This window comes from Periplaneta americana, chromosome 2 (genome assembly GCF_040183065.1).
Source record: "Periplaneta americana isolate PAMFEO1 chromosome 2, P.americana_PAMFEO1_priV1, whole genome shotgun sequence".
Lineage (NCBI taxonomy): Eukaryota > Metazoa > Arthropoda > Insecta > Blattodea > Blattidae > Periplaneta > Periplaneta americana.
The window spans coordinates 46,235,590-46,244,022 of record NC_091118.1 but is presented as its reverse complement, the minus strand read 5'-3'; the positions used below and the strand labels follow the sequence as shown (position 1 = coordinate 46,244,022).

General features: G+C 33.8%; 1 long non-coding RNA gene across 1 annotated transcript; it reads right to left on the bottom strand.

The window, feature by feature from the left end:
• Positions 1 to 805: 805 nt before the first annotated feature.
• LOC138695264 (uncharacterized) lies at positions 806 to 8,053 on the bottom strand. Its single transcript, XR_011331105.1, has 3 exons — positions 7,932 to 8,053; positions 4,434 to 4,637; positions 806 to 2,844 (listed from the first exon to the last, which is right to left on the bottom strand). It is a non-coding gene; the product is annotated as an uncharacterized lncRNA (long non-coding RNA).
• Positions 8,054 to 8,433: the final 380 nt, after the last annotated feature.

Sequence of the window (8,433 nt, the reverse complement as noted above, 5' to 3'; positions counted from 1 at the left end):
GAAGGGATTACTTTTAGAAACATTGTGTCGCAACTCGATTATAAAAGGAATCGAATAAAAACTTAGCAATGAAAATCGGGAGGGAAGGAAATAGTTACAAATAGATCTGTCGATGGACTAAAAATTTTAATCAGTTGACCAGATGCCTTTAATCGAGGCAATCGGTTAATCGAATTTTGATTTTAAACGGTGTTCGTAATTTTGAACAAAAATACGTAATATCATTTGATAATAGTTTCATATACAATAAAGATGAGCACACATCGGTAGCTTTCATATTAATTTTCATGTAGCTAAGTGCAGAAATACAATGGTGAAACTGTATAAAGCGAAATGAAATTAAGTATTTGAAAAGTGTGACAATAACTGTGCTGTAATATATTGTGATAATCCTCAGTTATTTACCCTATTTAGATACTGAATAATTTCGAGGGAAAAATTGTTCCGGGGCCGGGTATCGAACCCGGGACCTTTGGTTAAACCTACCAACGCTCTCCCAACTGAGCTACCCGGGAACTCTACCCGACACCGATCCAATTTTTTCCACTATATCCACAGACCTCAAAGTGGGCTGACAACCGTCAAGCAACCAACATTGAGTGCACACTAACTCTTTGTGACTTAAATTGTGATTTTCTGTTACGTACAGTGACGTGTATTCTGTAAATCAAGCTTTCAGGTATAACTCCCTGTAAAGTTAATTTGAATAATTTCGAGGGAAAAATTATTCAAATTAACTTTACAGGGAGTTATACCTGAAAGCTTGATTTGCTATTTAGATACTGTCCAAATTTCACGAGAGGATCCCTGCGAGGGGAGTATGGTCCTTGCGGGGTAAGAGGAGAGAGTAAGCCAGTAATTCGGCGTTCTTGAAGGAGCAGGTGGATGAGAGTGATGTCATTGGCCGGCTGGGACAAACAAGGCTCAGTCAATGGCCGGCCGATTCCGTGTTGGGGGTAGGTTATAAGAGTGGGGGAAAAACTCGCATACCTTGCTCGGATCTTCTCTTGAAATGCGGACAGTAGGTGCAAGTTTACCATTATTTCTGCACTTAGCAACAAAAATCTGCAACAGAGGGTTACCAATGTTTTTCTCAGTAACTTCCATGAATGCATCATGATTTAAATTTGGATAAACTCCAGAACACGGACTGCACCCTTTCCCTCTTACTGCAAAATTCCAATCTTGTGCACACAAAATAAATTATTGGCACTGAAAAGTGCCTTTTCGTAAATATAATGATGCGCATTCGACAAACTCAGACAAATCTGCTCATTTTAGTATTTTAAGATATAATTTGGTAGATGCAGTCCGTGTTCTAAAATTTTCCCTTAAATTTATCATACAAGTTATTTGCAAAGTTTTGTTCTTCTGAAAATCCCAAACATTTTGATAGGCTAAAAAAGAAACGAAAATACGGGTAACTTTCTAGGAAGCACTGCGAACGTTAAAATAGACGCTTAAATAGTATCCATGTGGCAGGTAGCTCTGTAACATGTTTTATTGAAACGTTTCAATCGTTTTACTTTGAGTTGAATTTTTTAAGAAACTAGACTCTAATCTGACCATAAGTGCATGTGACAACAGTGGAACATTTCGCAACGCTGCGGGTTCGATACTGATGTAATATAAGCTGAAATTTGGCAACAGGATAACTTCAGATAGCTACCGTAAAGTGGGGCTACTTGGACATAACGTGACATGTTAAGACATTATAATTAATATATACATTTTAGTTACTTTTTTTATTGCTCTGTTTTATTTTCCATTGTTACAGGTAGTTAATAGTTAAAAATGATACGAACTTATGACAAGACTCCAGGGTCAAAACCCTACATCAATTACAAAAAAGAAGATATGGAAAAAGGGATACAGAAAGTTAGGGGAGGGCTGTCGAAGAAGGGGGCAGCAGAAAAATTGGAAGTACCTCGGGTGATGTTAGTACGGAAGGTACCTGGAAAGAATCTGGGACCTGTTGACATAAAACTGTTCTAAGTAAGACTCAAGAGGAAGTTATTGCAGAAACCTTAGGAGTTATGCCTAAAAACAGTTAAGTGTCCAAGTAACCCCAAAACCGGGGCTATTTGGACATCTAATAAAACTCTTTTGAAGTTTCTGAAAGATATTTTCCAATTTTTATACCAGCTGTGTAATTTTGTAGGCTAAATAGGTGCAGTGTATATTTTTTAATAGCTCTAATATAAAACTCCCATATTTTACATCGAAAAGTGTGCTAAACAGATGTCAAAGTAGCCCCACTTTACGGTACTTAAACCGATACGTTTCAGTCAATGTCCGAAAATCTGTGATAGGCTAATTTCTCTCCCATTGTCACAGTTAAATCGGGGAAGGAGTTAAGGACAAATGCTTGCCGATATTGTAAAACCAGTGAGCCAATAGCAAGCCTGCATTTTTGGCTGGCTTACGCTTAAATATTTTCAGAATCTTAATACTAAATTACGCTAAATGAATTAATTAAATTCTAAGCCATGCATAAGCAGTTACACAGTTAAAACAATGAATGTACACACACTTATATGAAACTGAGGAGAATAGTAAAATGTTGCCAAAAAAAGTTGTAAGATCTTTTCAACAGTTTTCATGTTTAATTAAAAGATAAGAAAAGACATTCCCCTTCGTATTGCTGTTTTCAGTTGGTAGTAGAACAGTTACCAGAATCCCGACAAGATGTTACTGTTGGTCGAATTCTTCTTCCAGTATTGACGCAGCCAAGTGAAACAAAAGTGTAGGCTAGGCATTGCAGAGGGCTCCAGTTTGTATCCCAGTTGTGAGCGTAATTCTTCCTGGTGTAGTACATGGTCGTTACAAAGAAGCGACGAATTTCTGTAACAGAAGTCGTCGAAATGTAGATACAAGATTAAAGTTTCTGATTAGAATAATGTGTATCAGTTAGGTATTTGTGAACACGTCTCAACGTGCAACCACTGTCCAATAGCTTAGGATAAATGGAATGAAAATATATTGATAGAGCAGAAGTGAATTTTGTATAAGGAACCTGTAACTCAACATAATAGATAAACAAAGATTCTCAAACAAAATATTCAATATCTAATAGAGAGCATTTACTGTGTAGACTAATTGAGGGGTTTGCCGGAAAAAGGGCGTATATGTCAATATGGCAAATTGAGATACATGCAATCTAAGATTTTAAAACGCACCTGAATAAAATGTTATAGGCCTACACGCACCTGCAGGTATGTACAGTACAATCAAAACAAAATTTCGCTACTATTATTATTCACTATATTTTAAACCGTTTTCCCGAAGAAGGGACGTATAGGTCTATCTGCCTTTCTTCCGGCAAAGCCCTCAATTACAGTGTAGATATGAGGATTAGCCACATCAACAGAATGTAGCCAAAAAGTCTAAACAGATTAATATTGAAGTACGCCTATACTCAGATTTCAAAGACACCTCTCAACATCCCAAAAAGGAGCTGGTATGAAAGTGAAAAATGTAATTTGACTTAAATTATTTTATAGATAATATAGAGTGGATGGTAAGCTCCGCACCAAAATGAAACTGATAATAATTATGAGAAGAGATTTGAAAAATCTAAATAAACTTTTTCTCTAACATTCACCGTTTTGGAGGAAATAGTTATGCTTCTGTGAAGCATTTGGCAACATCATGGCTGCTGCAATAACTATACCAAGCGCGACCTGCACTTCTTACCTTCCCCTCCCCCCTCTGCTGTACTGAGCGATGTGCGCTGCTTGTAAAGTACAAATGTCAAATCATGATATTTGTTGGAAATAATTACAAGATAAAAATTTAAGTACCGATTTCTAAAGTGTTGTTTTTTTCTCTCAACGATTTTTTTTACTCACTCATAACTAAAGATAGAAATTTATCCACAGAGACTACTAGGTTAGGTAGGCCTATGCATAGAGTGTTCGTTGTTGAAAGAGAGAGTGGGCGTAGCTAGCAATGCAGATGCATGTTAGGGAATTCTGTCGTGGTATAGGCTAAACAGGATTTAGATTCTAGCTTTATGTGGTTAACCAATCAACGAATCGCAGTTCAATGTAAACAAACCAATTGTCGGAGCACAACGCTGAACCGTACGCACGAGAAACGTATCCCCATTCAATTGCTGCGATACAAAACAAGCACAACTCGCCTAATATCCTCATGTTGTGGTATAAATTCCTTCCTTTATTCATAACGAAATTTGCGAATGTTTCGCAGGCCTTTCGGGCAAAAAATTCCACTCCCTAAATTTTGCCGTCCCGGTCTACCCGTTGGTAAATATGGGTCTGAACTTATTTCCAAAGTAGAATTTGTATTTCGTTTTCTTTGGAGTGTTGTCTTTAATTATCTGCTTTCATTGTATGCGATGAAACTGACGTAAGGGAGCTGTACTTTGGAAGCTTGAAACTGACCTTTTACTGCAATGTAAGAGGTCTTACCTGGAAAGTGATGAATTCACTAAGGACGCTGTGTGACTAACCAAAGCAGTCAGGACATGAAGAACGCATCACTAGACGTTGGTTGAAATTGATGAAACAAACATGTGGATTTTTGTCCAGATCACCGTCAACTGAAACCTCCGTACTGGAACACTTCGAAATTCACTACGCCCGCATCCAGAACCTCACCTTCGCCGCCAGTTTCTGTCAACATAGTGCACAAAATTACATTTACAGTTACCACAGTAACGTAGGCTATTTGTTAAAGAACATTCATAATTTAGCGAATTTGGTTTGGTAACGAAAATTCGTGTAAGCGTTATGTAATACCATTATGTCACCCAAGTAAAATATCATATTAAGTTTCATAAGTTAATAAAGTGAAGTATAAAATTCGTAAATAAATAACTAATAGCGACAAATCACGCCGAAATTAATTACTCAGGTGAAGTACCATATTAAGTTCCATAAGTTAATGCAGTGAAGTAAGTTATACAATTTTTTAATAACTAAAAGCTTCAAAATGGCGACAAATCACACCAAAACTAAGGTAAAGTGCCATATTAAGTTTCATAAGTTAATGCAGTGAAGTAAGTTATACAATTTTTCAATAACTAAAAGCTTCAAAATGGCGACAAATTACACCAAAACTAAGGTAAAGTGCCATATTAAGTTTCATAAGTTAATGCAGTGAAGTAAAGCACCAAAACTAAGGTAAAGTACCATATTAAGTTTCATAAGTTAATCCAGTGCAGTATAAAATTTCAATAACTAAAAGCTTCAAAATCACACTAAAACCAATGTAAAGTACCATAGGCTATTAAGTTTCATAAGTTAATGCAGTGAAGTAGGCTATAACATTTGTTAATAACTAAAAGCTTCAAAATGGCGACATATGACACTAAAGCTACGGTAAAGTACCATATTAAGTTTCATAAGTTAATGCAGTGAAGTATAAAATTAGTTAATAACTAAAAGCTTCAAAATGACGATAAATGACACTAAAACTAAGATAAAGTACCATATTAAATTTCATAAGTTAATGCAGTGAAGTATAAAATTTGTTAATAGCTAAAAGCTTCAAAATGGCGACAAATCACACTAAAACTAAGGTAAAGTACCATATAAAGTTTCAAAAGTTAATGCAGTGAAGTATAAAATTTGTTAATAACTATAAGCTTCAAAATGGCGACAAATGACACTAAAACTAAGGTAAAGTACCATATTAAGTTTCATAAGTTTATGCAGTAAAGTATAAAATTGGTTAATAACTAAAAGCTTCAAAATGGCGACAAATCACACTAAAACTAAGGTAAAGTACCATATTAAGTTTCATAAGTTAATGCAGTGAAGTATAAAATTTGTTAATAATTAAAAGCTTCAAAATGGCGATAAATCACACTAAAACTAAGGTAAAGTACCATATTAAGTTTCATAAGTTAATGCAGTGAAGTATAAAATTAGTTAATAACTAGAAGCTTCAAAATGGGGACAAATGACACTAAAACTAAGGTAAAGTACCATATTAAGTTTCATAAGTTAATGCAGTGAAGTATAAAATTTGTTAATAACTAGAAGCTTCAAAATGGGGACAAATGACACTAAAACTAAGGTAAAGTACCATATTAAGTTTCATAAGTTAATGCAGTGAAGTATAAAATTTGTTAATAACTAGAAGCTTCAAAATGGGGACAAATCACGCTAAAACTAAGGTAAAGTACCATATTAAGTTTCATAAGTTAATGCCGTTAAGTATAAAATTTGTTAATAGCTAAAAGCTTCAAAATGGCGACAAATGACACTAAAACTAAGGTAAAGTAACATTTTAAGTATCATAAGTTAATGCAGTGAAGTATAAAATTTGTTAATAGCTAAAAGCTTCAAAATGGCGACAAATGACACTAAAGCTAAGTTTCATAAGAAGTTAATGCAGTGAAGTATAAAATTTGTTAGTAGCTGAAAGCTTCAAAATGGCGAAAAATCACACTAAAACTAAGGTAAAGTACCATATTAAATATCATAAGTTAATGCAGTGAAGTATAAAATTTGTTAGGTAATAACTAAAAGCTTCAAAATGGCGACAAATCACACTAAAACTAAGTTTCATAAGTTAATCAGTGAAGTATAAAATTGGTTAATAGCTAAAAGCTTCAAAATGGCGACAAATGATACTAAAACTAAGGTAAAGTAACATTTTAAGTATCATAAGTTAATGCAGTGAAGTATAAAATTTGTTAATAGCTAAAAGCTTCAAAATGGCGACAAATGACACTAAAGCTAAGTTTCATAAGAAGTTAATGCAGTGAAGTATAAAATTTGTTAGTAGCTGAAAGCTTCAAAATGGCGAAAAATCACACTAAAACTAAGGTAAAGTACCATATTAAATATCATAAGTTAATGCAGTGAAGTATAAAATTTGTTAGGTAATAACTAAAAGCTTCAAAATGGCGACAAATCACACTAAAACTAAGTTTCATAAGTTAATCAGTGAAGTATAAAATTGGTTAATAGCTAAAAGCTTCAAAATGGCGACAAATGACACTAAAACTAAGTTAAAGTACCATATTAAGTTTCATAAGTTAATGAAGTGAAGTATAAAATTTGTTAATAATTAAAAGCTTCAAAATGGCCACAAGTTACTCTGAAACTACGGTAAAGTACCATATTAAGTTTCACAGGTTACTACAGTGAAGCATACAATTTGTTAATAACTAGGAGCTATAAAATGGCGACATATCACGCCGAAACTAGTCAGTTAGATAAAGTACACCATATTAAATTTCATACATTAGTAATACAGTGAGGCATAAAATGTTTAACAACTAGAAGCTTGAAAATGGCGACAAATCACACCGAAACTAAGGTAAAGTACCATATTAAGTTTCACAGGTTACTACATTCAACCATAAAATTTATTAATTTAACAATTTTTAATTATGATTAGTGATATGCAAGTGTTCAAAGTGTGTGAATTAAGAAAATAAAAAATATTTTCTAATAAAGAAGTGTCAATATTATTTATTTATTGATATATTATATTATATCTCTCAAAACATTTAAATTTCCTATATTGTAGAATTAAGCAATTATTAGTACATAAACATTGCTGTTGTGTTTCAAATTAATATAAAAGTAAAATAAAAAAACCATTTTAAGTACTGATGGATAATGCCTTCTGCTCAGATAATAAATAATAAAGTAAATTAAATACATAAAACTATACTGCACTGTAAATACAGATAGCTAGATTTTACTTTTTAGATATTACTCTTAAAAAGTATAATCTGCATTCTTGATTAACTCTTTTTACACTTAGACTATGAATCACTAAAGAACGTTAAGTTATAAAACAACTACGTATTTGACTGTGTTAATGTTAAATTAGGTAATGATATTGTACCTTAATTAACATTAACACTGTGAAATAGTTATTTATTTAAATAACTTAACAGTTCTTTATTAAAATTATGTATTTCAAAACGTAACTTAAAAGTTTACCTAAGAGAACAAAGAAGTACAGGTAGTGACCAACATCTTCCAGCGCCCTTCCTCGACAGTCCCCTTCTCCTCTCACCCTCACCGGTCCAGCTCATCTGACTCGGGTTCAGGCGGCGTCCCACTCTTAAGCGCGAAGTTTGGGTGGGTCCTCCTCTGCAACTCTTTCCATTTATGGACATGGTGGGAGGCAGTTGTTTCCATGCTTATGACGCAATGTGCCTACAGCACCAATAGCATTTGTATCGTCATTCCAAAGAAAAGCTACATTTGAACGTGATTGGTCAGGCGATTGTGAACAATGAAAGACCTGCAGAACAGTCTAGAAATGGCCGTTGGAACTGTTCTTTGTTTGAAGTGCGCAGAACTTATAATACAGCCTTCTGATTTTGTTTTTGTTTGATCTTTTATTGTAGCACATAAAACGTTAGTGCGGTCTTCAAAGACTCAATTTTGTGATTTTTACGAAAATAGGTAGATTACTACTTTTCAGCATTGAAGCTAT